This window comes from Hipposideros armiger, unplaced genomic scaffold (genome assembly GCF_001890085.2).
Source record: "Hipposideros armiger isolate ML-2016 unplaced genomic scaffold, ASM189008v1 scaffold_122, whole genome shotgun sequence".
NCBI classification, from domain to species: Eukaryota; Metazoa; Chordata; class Mammalia; order Chiroptera; family Hipposideridae; genus Hipposideros; species Hipposideros armiger.
The window spans coordinates 503,245-515,391 of record NW_017731472.1 but is presented as its reverse complement, the minus strand read 5'-3'; the positions used below and the strand labels follow the sequence as shown (position 1 = coordinate 515,391).

General features: G+C 40.5%; 1 long non-coding RNA gene across 1 annotated transcript in view; it reads left to right on the top strand.

Moving 5' to 3' along the window:
- The first annotated feature begins 1,465 nt into the window (after nucleotides 1-1,465).
- LOC109385701 (uncharacterized) overlaps nucleotides 1,466-12,147 on the top strand; it is a 19,171-nt gene continuing 8,489 nt past the window's right edge. Inside the window, exons 1-2 of the long non-coding RNA XR_002124667.1 lie at nucleotides 1,466-1,516; nucleotides 2,507-2,606. This is a non-coding gene — a long non-coding RNA (uncharacterized LOC109385701). The remainder of the gene's footprint in view (nucleotides 1,517-2,506; nucleotides 2,607-12,147) is intronic.

The window sequence follows — 12,147 nt, the reverse complement described above, 5'->3', positions numbered from 1 at the left end:
ATCAGGTGTGGTTCTAATGCCCACGAGTCTGATTTGTTTTGGAAGAGAAGCCATTTAGAACTTTTATTTATTTATTCCCCCTTCCCAGTTTTATTGACATAAAATTGACATATAACATTGTATTAGTTTTAGGTGTACAACATAATGATTTGATATATGTCTATATTGCAAAATGATCACCACAAGTTTAGTTAACATCCATCACCACACATAGTTATATTTTTTTCCTTGTGATGAGAATTTGTGCGATCTACTCAATTAGCAACTTTCAGATATACAGTACAATATTGCTAACTTTAGTCACCAGGGTGTACGTTACATCCCAGACTTATTTATCTTATTATTGGAAGTTTGTACCATCTGAGCACCTTCATTCATTTTGCCCCTACCCTCTGGCAACCACCAATCTCCTCCTGTATCTATGATAAAAATTTTATTGATTGTGTATGTGTGTTATTAATAGATTTTTATCATTTTTTAGAGCAGTTTTAGGTTCACAGCAGAACTGAGCAGAAAGTATAGAGTTCCCACCTACTTCTTGCTCTCCACCCCCTACCACAGTCTCCCTGACTATCAACATTCTTCACCAGTGTGGTATATTTGTTACTTATTGATTGTTTCACAATAATAGATACTATGGTATTAATAATAGGTATGTAATTTCATGTTTTACTGTTTCTTTTCTTGATGACTTTGTATGAGATTTTGATTTTTGCCCACTTCAATTTTGCTAACCATGATGCAATTTATAGGCCTATCTTGAACAGATTGGTAAGGGGTTAGCATAAATTGAGGCCATGACCTTAAAAAAGCAGCATGTCTGAATGGTGGAGGTTATTATATTTTCTTTTGGCTGAAGTTTAACCAGTTGTTTCAATAAAACACTCAAGAATTTTGAGATAAAGGCAGTAAGGAATCCCCAATTGTTCATCCTATGAACTTCAAATGTACTCATGTCTTGGCTGAGGGCTGTGCTCAGATTATAACTAGTCACAGCAATTTGCGTGTAGACACCGATTGTGATCCTGACAAATATAAATTGTATTAATCCTGGAAGTTATTCATTAGATGTTATAAACACAAAGCTCTCTTAAAACAAACAATACATGCATCATATGAAACATGACAAAAGATAAAATCTTTCACTGGGATGTCCTGATACAGCTAGTTTGGAGAAATAAATTTTGTCAACTCCCCCATACCCCATACCACACACATACTTGCTAGCAAAGTTGTATGATTCAAAACAGGATTTCCTGTATGCTACCAGAAGTATTTGTGACAGACTGCTTCTTTTTTTTTTTTTTTTTTTTTTTTTTGCCAGTTCTTTTAAGTTCCCCATTTGGGCCTTTCAATCTCATACCCACATTTTCCCCCGAGCCCCACGTATGGTATGGTGCAGGCTGTGCCTTGCAGAAGGGCACCGGGCCACAAGGCAGAGTGAGGGCTGAACTCTAGCCATGAGCAGGAGTGTGTGTGCTCAGGAGAAGGGCTGCCTTTTCCTAAATTACGTAAGGTGCTGTATGGCTTGCAGAGACTCTGCCGTCTTCCTAATCTATGTTCTCCTCCATATCCTATTTTCCATTTTTGGGCCTTTAAGCTGCTTCATCACCACCCATCAACCTGATCTTCTTCTAGTCAGTGTCACCCTCTGTGCCTCTCCAGCTGTCCCACAGACCATTCCAAAGCTCCCTCACCCTCTTGTTTCCAAAGAACCTCTTCTAACTCTAATACCTTTTATAAGATAGATTCAAGTGTACGTTTTTATCATGTCATTCAAAGCACATCAGAGAAAACAATCTTCATTAGTTTGGTGCATTGATTTTTATGACTACAAAAAAATCAAAAGGATGAAAGCTAGGTTGAGTTGCAATGTAAAATTATCAAAAGCAAAACAGGAAACAAATGTTTGCTCAGCCAACCATTTCCTACTAAGGGCTCTCTGTGTAACATGGTGTATGAAGAGTTCACTGTTCAGCCTTAAACAGATTGAAATGATCCATGGGGGGAAATAACACCAAACCCAAGGGCTGTGTGGAAGCGATGTTCAGTGCCAGGCCCCTGAGCTGCTGCGGAAAGGGCGGCTGTGAGGGCCTACGTGTCTGGGTTGAAGGGAAGTCTTTGAAAGCTATCTTTTTAACAGGATGAATGTGAAAGCCACTGGGGAGAAAAAAGAAAGCAGCTCAAAACTGCCCCTTGAGCATTGCTTCCTGCCCATGTAGCTCTAGCTCGTTGCTGACAGTTATTCTTGGGCCTCCTTCGGCTTCAAAGATTTCCTCTTTTCTATTTTTGGTAGCAGAATATGGATTTAGATCTGCATAGCCCCTCTCCACTACTAATCCGTGCCCTGAAAAGAGTAGGGCTGCTGTTTTCTGTAGCTATCAGTTCTCTTTCATTTCAGCACCTCCCAATGATTTTTAATATTAAGGACACAGATTTATGGGAAGGAGTCATTGAGTTTTCAAACTGATTTGTAGTCTCCTAATTTGCACATTCCTTTCTTCAGCAGGGGCATCTCAGAGATCATCTCAAGTAATGGAGCCTGACTTCTGTGATGAGTGAAAGAATCCAGGTTGGTGAACAGATGGCCATCGAATGACCAAAAAGTAAGCAAGAATGATTTGCATTGGAGTAGCATGTAACTGATTAAGCACAACTCCATTTTGAAAAGAAATACTGGATGCCTGTGTAATCTAAGATCAGCTTAATCTATATAAATTGCAACAAAAAGCTACAACCTGTCCCAGACAGGAATGCTGAGGACCCTGGCCATGAAAAGGAAAGCACATTGCCTAGAGCAAGCTTTTGAAATTTCATGGGTGTTCAATTTCATGCTCTCTAATTCTGTTTGTTGAGTCACTTCCGTTTTTTTCTGATCTCATGACCACCTAACTTTGCTGGCCCACTAATAATAACAACCTTGCATAGGTTGTCTTTTATATCCAGATATCTCAACTTTTTTTTTAAGAACTATTAAGCCTTTGAGTCCTCCCATAAAAATATGGGACCGCTCATTTGGCTGAATGCAGAGCTAGGTATCAGGAACGCAGCCCTCTCGGCCTTGCTGCCTCTGCCACGTGGTCTTAATTATCTTAATCAGGGTTTCCTTCCATAGCTTTAAAAAGGGTGACAATCCTATGCTTGAGGATTATTGTGGGAAGGTGTAAACTGAAGAAGCATCAAGAGGTTGCCCCGCCTCCCCAAGGTTACTCACAAATTTCTGTCCATCAAAACATCTGGTTTTACCTTCACAACCCTCTAGAAACCAAGAACCCATACCCCGTGAATATTCTATGCCTGTCATTGATTTTATTTTTGTTTTGTGAAGAACAAAACAAACACAAGTATATTGCAATTAGGGGGAGGGGTGGAACTTTGAGAATTAATTCTAGGTACTTTGCAAATGAATACATGGCAAGGAAAAAAAAACCAAGTGTAGGTCATATATTGGGTTTCCAGCACTGAGAAGGTCTTTAAATATATTTTACATAATGGTTTTGGGGAGCAGGCAGAATTATCTGCTAAGTGGCAGTATTGACAGTGAGCTAAAAAGCTATATAATAGAGTGAAAAAGAAAGCCTCCCTTAACTTTTCTCCAGAGCCTTTTTACCCTGCTGAATTTTTTAGGTGTTATTTTAAATGTGTCCCAATGTCAGACTTGTTCAGAAAGAGAGCATTGTGTCTCCCAAGAGAATGATGATTTGCTCTTTCTTTCTTTTTCTCTTTTTTAGTGGAGCAAAATGCTACCTTTTAATAGACTATCTAGCCTTTTCTGTACAGAATACGTCCTCCCTCAGAATTCCTATGCAAATTTTAAAGCTTCAGGGTTGGGAAAAGGTTAAAAGGAACTGAAAAAGTCTACAGTGGCTCTTTCTGAGATGCACTCCGACACTTGGCAGGATGAGGTGTTCATAGCAGGTGCTGGATTTGCTATAAATGGACAATTTATAAACAGAGCTGACAACTGGGAAAACAGAGCAGTGGGGAATGCTGGCATTCCAGGGGCCAGTGGTTGATTTCCTATCATATGGTCCTCAGCATGGAATTATTGATAGCTGCTGCTCTGAAAGAAAGCCAGTTGGCTGATGCATAAAAGGGCTGTACCTCAATTCCTGCCCGATCTGCTGCTAGATATTTTTAAGTAGGTCAGTGCAAATTAGCTTCTTCAGGTTGATACTTCCTTAATTAGCAATTTAATTGCAAAGTCTTCTCCTCCCTTCTTAAACTTGACTGAATTTAACTCTCTTCCTTCTCTGTAATGAGGGAGGACTGGGACCTGGGAGAAGCATGAAGCTAGAGGAGCCTGAGGGCCATGGGGGAGGATTCAGAACAGCATTGGGGCCGGAGGCCAACACAGAACCTGGCTAAAGCAAGTCATGTGTGAAGCCGAGGGCAGCAGTTTTGGCTAAGCGTCCTAGGGGAGAAAGGAGTGGGGACTTTGTGCAATGAGCCTTGGGGGAGAATCAGAAAAGTGCAGCAAATGCATTTCATCTCTCTTGTGCTGTTTGTCAAGGGCTGCCAGTATACTAGGACACTCCTCAGACCTCTCAGCAAGGTCCTGCTTTCAAAGCAATCCATGGTGCATTCTAATGATCACATCCATAGTCTCAGTGCTTTTGTTTAGTTTTTTGGACAAGTATTCCCCCTGTAGAAAAGTTTGATGGCGGTTCTTGGATAGATGGCATCGGATGGCATTCTTACATATATATCTGCAGCTTTGCATTGGTGCAGAGTTCTACTCAGAGCTAGTGGAGTGGCCACACCTGTTTGTTCTGACTGGATGAGTCGTTTTTCCAGGAGACAGTTGTTTGGCTGGGTCTCTACTTTTCTCCTGGCCACACCCTATTGTGTTTCTCTTTGCAGGACCTGATCCTGCAAAGACCTTTGACTTCCTTACAAGGAGTGAAAATTAGGTCTGAAGATTAGGTTATTGAATTGGATGCACACCCCAGCATGAGGGTTGGCCTGGACATGAGGGCTGGTAGAGGATAAAGCACAGGGCTTTGAGGAAATCCAAAACAGGGACTGATTGGTGCCACACAATGGCAAATAGCTCCGGGTTAGAGAGGGATCCTGAGGCATTGAAATGATGGATACTTTTGTTACTGGTGGAAGTCTTGTCTGTGCGTTAAAACCCCTGAAAATCTTGCCTCTGGGAATCTCAGCTTCATCAACTGTGGTGAGCTCTGTGGCAAAAGTATACTAATCTTACCAAGCATCTATTATTTACAAAGAACTGTTTTGGGTACAGGAAGTACAAGAACGTATAGGCACAGTACTGCCAGCCAGAAGTTCATGATGTGATTAGAGATGTGAAAAGATGACAAGCCGGGAGCAATAGGGCATGTAAAACCACGGATAACAGGGAATGCTCTCTAAGAGCCCAGGAAGGCCTGGGGGCAGATGGGTGAGAGACACCTTGACAAAAAAGATAGAATTGGAGCTGGGCCTTGAAGTGTGTGAGAATTTCAGTATTTGGGAATGGGAAAGGGAGACTATTCCAGGTGGGGAGCTGCCATGCTGAAAGCCCTGGTGAGGAGATGGCCTGTGAGCTTGGGAGGAGAGAAAAGAAGAATGTCCTGGGAGGTAAGCTGAAGAACCCCATGGATCTGGAGGTCACACAGAGTTTGGAGTTCATGTTGACCAGGGAAGGGAGACCAGAAAAGCAGTATGTCAGGAAGGTGAAGGCAGAAGAGAGTGGCAGTCGCTGCAGGACGACCTCCGAAAGTCCAGTCTTCAAGGGACCAAGGCTCAGGTCTGCAGGGATCCTGCAGTAGACTGTGTGGTGAGTCCTACTAAGCCACTCTGCATAAACAGAGCCCCCCTTCCTCAGAATTCCTCTGCACAGCCTGGACTCACCATCTGACTAAGCTAGGGCCACACAAGTTTCTGCTACGGAGTTTCCCCACGAGCACAGAGCCAAAGCAAAACAAAGGCAGAGTCATTTTTCTAAAGTTCACTGCTTGACTCTTATTTGCTCACTCTTAAATTCCCATTAGTGTTGCCTTGATTGATTTGAGGCCTTACTAGACATTTGGATGATTGCTCATTTTCATAGCTAACTCCAGAAGGTCATTTTGAGCTTTGGAAGCATCTGTTCAACTTGACAAATGTCTAAGAAAGAGCCACAGACCTGGGCGTGGAGGTGGGGTCTTCCCTGGTCAGGGAGGACTCACCTTCTAATATTCCTGGGAGAAAATGAGTATGGAACTCTCGTTTTTTGACCTCACCTCCCCCACCCCCCCATTTTCTAAGACCTCAATGTGTGGCCTGCAGACAAACAGCTTGGGCATCTCCTGGAAACTAGTTAAAAATACAGAATCTGAGGCTCCACCCCAGGCCTACTGGATCAGGATCTACGTGTTTTGCAAGATCCCGAGGGATTAATATACACATTAGAGTTTGAGAAGTGCTGCTTTCAACTTAGCTGGATGGAATGATCGCCTGTGGAGCTTTTAAACCATTCCCTGGCATATTGCCTACCCCAGACAAACTAAGTCAGGTTCTCCAGGGGTGGAGCCCTGGTACTGGTATTTTTAAAAAACTTTCCAGATGATTCTATATGCAGCCTGAGTTGAAAACCATTGGCCAGTGGTCTGGGTTAGACACTCTGTTTCCAAGGTACCAAATTCCCCTTATGTTGTAAAAGAAAATATCACTAACCTTTTAGCCACAGACCCAGATGGAGTGAAAATAATGCTAATTAAGCATTTATTCATAAGCTGGTTAGGAAACTCCTGGCCAAGAGCAGATGTAACCACTGGATTCACTCAAAAGTGTCAAAATGGTAGCTTGTTAAAATTCGTAGTCTTGAATATTATTCTCTTCTGGCTTTGGAGGAGGCCTCTACATAGAACCTGGAAGACAGTCGCCCTTGCCCCTAATCTTCTTGATCTAAGGAGATGGTACCCAGACCTGTGTTCCCAAAGCAGTTTCTTACCAATTCTCAGGCTAGGGTAGATGTCAACTTTTAATAACTAGCATGGTTATTTCAATACATTTTCTTTCCCACTGGGGCCTTTCAGTAAATACCAAAGTGCTGAAAACCTTCATTCATGAATTGCAATGAATCTCAGCTCAGTCCCTGCTTTCTTCACGCCGGCTCCCCTGCCCTTCCCCCCGCATTCTCCCCACCCCACCCTGCCCCAGCCCCCAGCTCTGCTATAATATCAAGGTCCTTCCACCATCAGGTTTGGACCTTGAGCCAATCTTGGTCAAATCTTGGGGGGTCTTAGCATCTTAGCAGCTCTGGTTCCTCCTGTCTCAGATGGTGGTGGGCCTGAGTACTCCTGTTAGAGCTATGGACTTTCTCCTGATGCCTTTCATTTTGTCCTCTAAGAACTAGGTTTCAAGTATGGCCTGCGAGCTGGGCTGGATCCTACTTCGAACCAGGATATCCTAGTGTTAGTATGCTGATACTTGTCTATCTGGGGTCTCCAGGTGCTGTGTCCACTCAGCAACTCAGTACACCATCCATACTGGGCTACACTGAGCTTGAGGTCACCTTGTCCTTTTGCACATCGTAGTTTGTACTGCTGGCCACCTCCCATAAGGGTTTACTCATAATTCTCAATAACAATGGTAACATTTTTTTGCTGATGAGAAAACAGATTTGGAGATGAAACACATGATGGTGGAGAGTCATGACCCCAACTTCACCACTTCTAGTTTGAAACATCTAAGGTTTCTTTAGCTCTACATCAAAACATTGCAAGTCAAGATGACCATGGGAAAAAATCTGACTAAATTGAAATCCAAGTGATGCTAAACTGAAGTGACATTTATATTTGGCTTTCTGATTGGTTTATTTATGTGTGTGTGTGTGTGTGTGTGTGTGTGTGTGTGTACTTATAAATATATAAAAATACATATATACTGATATATGTATATTTACTGAAATTGTTACAAGAGTGTTTGTGAAGTGGGTACAAAAATCCAGAAATAAATATTCTTGCTTCCAATGAAGATAAAGAACTGTCTGCTATTTGCCTGTGAGGTTCCTAGGCTGTCTCTTTCAGGGACAGCAGAACACTTACTATTTTCTGGAAGCAGATTCATGAGGAAGATCAGAGGATTTTAGACATTATTATTGTCCATAAAAAATTTTATAATTTGCACCTTGCCATGCCCAAGTTGCTCCTAGGCACTCTCGCTCTGGTGCTTGAAGTTGGTATGCCTTCTGCCCAGACAAGTAGCTTCTTGGGCTATTAATTATGTAATTAAAAGCCTAAACCTTTTCATTTTAAATGGTAATAAAATGTTTAAAGGTATGTTACTTGTAAACCTTTTTTTTTTTTGTCTTTCCATTTATTTCCATCTTTATTGCCTTTTATCAGGGGTTGGCTGACTGGCCAAGCCCAGCTAATTACTGCCCTATTGTTTTTGGAAGACTAGGTGACACCAAGATTCTTAACGAGTCAATAATTGGGGCTGCAGAAAAGCCTGGCTGCTTTCCTCTTGCCCTTTCCCTGTCAGGCATGTGGTTCTGCTGTGGCCAAATCTGAGAGGATGGGTACCATGAAGTTAGCTGTTGATATGGCTGAGAGGACTGGCTGATAAAGAAATGATCAGATTGGGAAGAAACTCCAGGGACCAGGAGAGTGAGGGGCTCAGGGGGCCACCACAATGGGAGAAAGGAAAAGGGGAGAATTCCACCCTATATTAGTTAGAAATGTGTCCATCCTCTGATCAAGACCCTAGGATTGAATCAATGGTAAGTTGACTCTTATGTGAATACACACATCTGAATTAGAATAAAACCCAGCAGTTACAGGGTATCTATGGAAAAGGTAAATGTTATAAAATGCCACACTCAGTGGCTGAGGCTCTTTTTATCTTATCATTAAATATAACCCATTCTTAAAGTGAAATAAAATCTAGCAAAATCTTTTATCTTGGACTCTTGCTGATTTTAAACTTTATAAGACAAAAACTGATAGTCTTTTTTTTTTTGAGTAATTATATAGTGCCTATCACAGAATGGCACTTAAGAACTTAAGAATTTATAGAACAACAACAAAAAAAGAATTTATAGAACAAACCAATTGTTGCTTTCTTGATAAAACTCTATTTTCCTAAAAGTTATATAGAATATGTCCTTATTTAGTTTTTAGATTTATTTTTAAAATAAATGCATTTTTCCATTATAAAAGTAACATGATAAATATAGAAGAGTAAAAAGAAAAAAAATCATTCCTGGTCTCAAAGATTACCTCTGTTAATATTTTTGTGTATTTTCTTGCAGACTTTCCTATCAAGAGGTTTTTTGTTGGTTTGTTTTTCTGTGTTTTTTTTTTTTTTGGCAGGGGGTTTGGAAGGCAGAAAGTGGGATGTAGTATTTATAATTATTTTAAAATTTAATTCAATTAAAATTAATTTGGTTGGGAAGAGTCTACCATCATTTGGAGTCACTAGGAATTCTTTGGCATATTGTAAATATCTGTTCTAAGAATTTAGAATAATAAAGTTAGAGCTGAAACAGAAAGAATGCTCATTGTTGATAAAGTGAGATGTGGAGAGATTCAAGAAGAGTTAGCTGAGAGTAGAGCCTCATCTAGGATTCCCAGCCCGTGAGTTTTTCAAATAAGCATCCTCATAGCGTAGTCACAGCAAGGAAGATAGCCAGAGAAAATTAAGGATGGCCTGGAATTCCTGCAAAATAGCTTGATATAAAATAAGTTGATTCTTTAGAAAGAAAAAAAAATGATATGAACTCAAGTAATAGCAAAATGGTTAAAAGCATGTGCTTGAGTGTTACAGTCCTAGGTCCAAATACTAGGTCCACCAATTGCTAGCTTTGTGGCTTTGGGCAGGTTGTTTTAAAAACAATTTCTTTATTCATCAAATATTTATTGGGTACCAACTATGTTCCAAGTATGCTCCATGCTGGAAATATAGCAGTGAACAAAGCAAAGCCCCTTCTCCATGAAGCTTATATGCTAGAAGTGTCATATAAGAAAACAAAAATGTAAATATGTGCTGTGTCATGGAAATAAGCGTCCGAGAGAAAAACAAAGCAGCGTGAGGGGGAGAGGGAGTGTGGGGAGGAGTTAATATTTGATAAAGATAACACCTCACAGATAAGGTGACCTTTGAATGGGGATCTAAAGGAAGTCCTTAATCTTTCCCAGCCTCAGTTTCCTCATCTCTAAATGGCATAATGATAATATCTTATATTCTCAGATACTGATACCAGTATTCTCACAAGGTAGCATTGAGAATTCAATGAGAGAATGCATTAAAGCAAAATGCTCCCTTGATGGTAGCTATTGTTATTATAATTTGTTTCCTCCTCCGTCAAATGGAAAAATTAAGTAGATTTGTAAGGCCCTTTGCAGCAATAAGCTCCGTGGTGCTTAGTCTCTAACTTCTGTGATGACATATGTTCTTAAAGCAATCCTGGACCTAATTGTCACTCCCAGTTTATACTTAGCCATATCTGCCAAAGTGCCAACCCATTTGACATTAAGTGGAAATCTTAATGCATGGCTGAGAACAACTAGCCATATGGAAAGGTTGAGAACTCAAGGTTCAATTCCCTATGCAATACAAGTTTTCATTGCAACCTTTAGACCAAGAGTGTATCTAGTGGGGGACAATAAATGAGATACTTTTGTTCAGATTAATAAGGATGTTTCTGTGGCTACAAGACACTCCCTCGCTTGGAGGGATAATATTAAAACTCATTAAACTTTGAGTAGACAAAGTGTACAATGGTGCTTATTATGAAGAAACCGGGGGAACAAAACAGCTAAGGGCTTTGCTTGGTTGACATTTCTAAAGTTAATACATCTTCCTTAAAAAAAAAGAGCTCCCACAATTTCATGTTTCCACAAGGTTCTGGAGTCCTTGTGCTTTTCAACCAATGTCTGGGAAATGACTTTTGCTTCATGTGCAAACTGAATTAAGTGCTTAAATCTGTATGAAAAAGTTCATGCACCTGGAAATGTGTGTGTGTGTGTTTTAAGTGATGGGAAATTATGTTCTACAGCAGCATCTGGAGAATTCCTCCCATGACACCTGAACATGTTCATTTCTTTCTTTTGAATAAGAATTATCTTCTCTAAATCCTGGGTGTTGGGATTTTGCTTATCAACATGGGTCTACATCTCACTGATAGGCACTGATATTCAGAAAGGTTTGACTTCCCCATTAACATTATGATAGATCTAGTTTGTTTTGCTTTTTTAGATGGTTTGATTCAAAATAGGAAGTGATTCTCCACAAGGCCTTGTGTGACAAGCTAGACCCCTGCATGGCCCTGAGATCTCTTAACGCCCTGGAAAGGAGTTCACAGATTACTGCAAATTATACCTGGATACTTTGGCTTGGCATTGAAGAATTTCTTCCTTCTAGCTAATTCCAGATCTATACATGGATTTGTAGTTATGGAAGAATTTGACCTCCCCATTTTAAAGACATTTCCCATTCTAAAGGTACACGTTGGCTGATTTCTCTCTTTCACTCCTGGCAGAGTTGCATTTACAGTGGTCAGAACATTTGTTCGACTGAAGGAGCCCAGTTATCAGCAGTGTGTATGTTTAGGCTTGTGCATGGCTCTTTCATAGTTGGTGTCTGGCTGTTTAAGGCCACACATCTCCTTATCACCTTTCCTTGGGCCTCTTCACCATGAGCCATACTAAAATACCATAGGGTCGTTATTAGTAGCTAAAAATGATTTGAATTTAAAGGTTCTTCAGTCTGTATCTGTAGGGATTCCTGCCAGAAGGAGAGCTAGGTTTGAATAGGTTGGGGAAACCTCTTTTTTTTTTTTTTAAACAAAACTTAGAGAAGCTAAAGAGAAAAAAAGATAAGCACTGTGTTCTCAGTGGTAATAGGAACAGCCAATGTGCCTATCCCATACCAAGCAGTGAGAATCTTCAAAGAGGAAATCATATGTGACAATGATACAAGAAAGATGTAAGTTTTTGTTGTTGTTGTTTGATATTTGCATTGGGTTCGTTTTATTTTTTTTATTTTTTTTATTTATTTATTTTTTTTAAAAGATTTTTATTGGGGAATTGGGGGAAAGGGAACAGACAAGTTGCTGTCGTTTTTTTGTTCTTCAGTCTAGTTGTGGAGGACGTCACTTCACTGGCCCAAGTTGGCACCATCATTGCGCTCTTCCCAGGTGAGGCAGATCAGTCG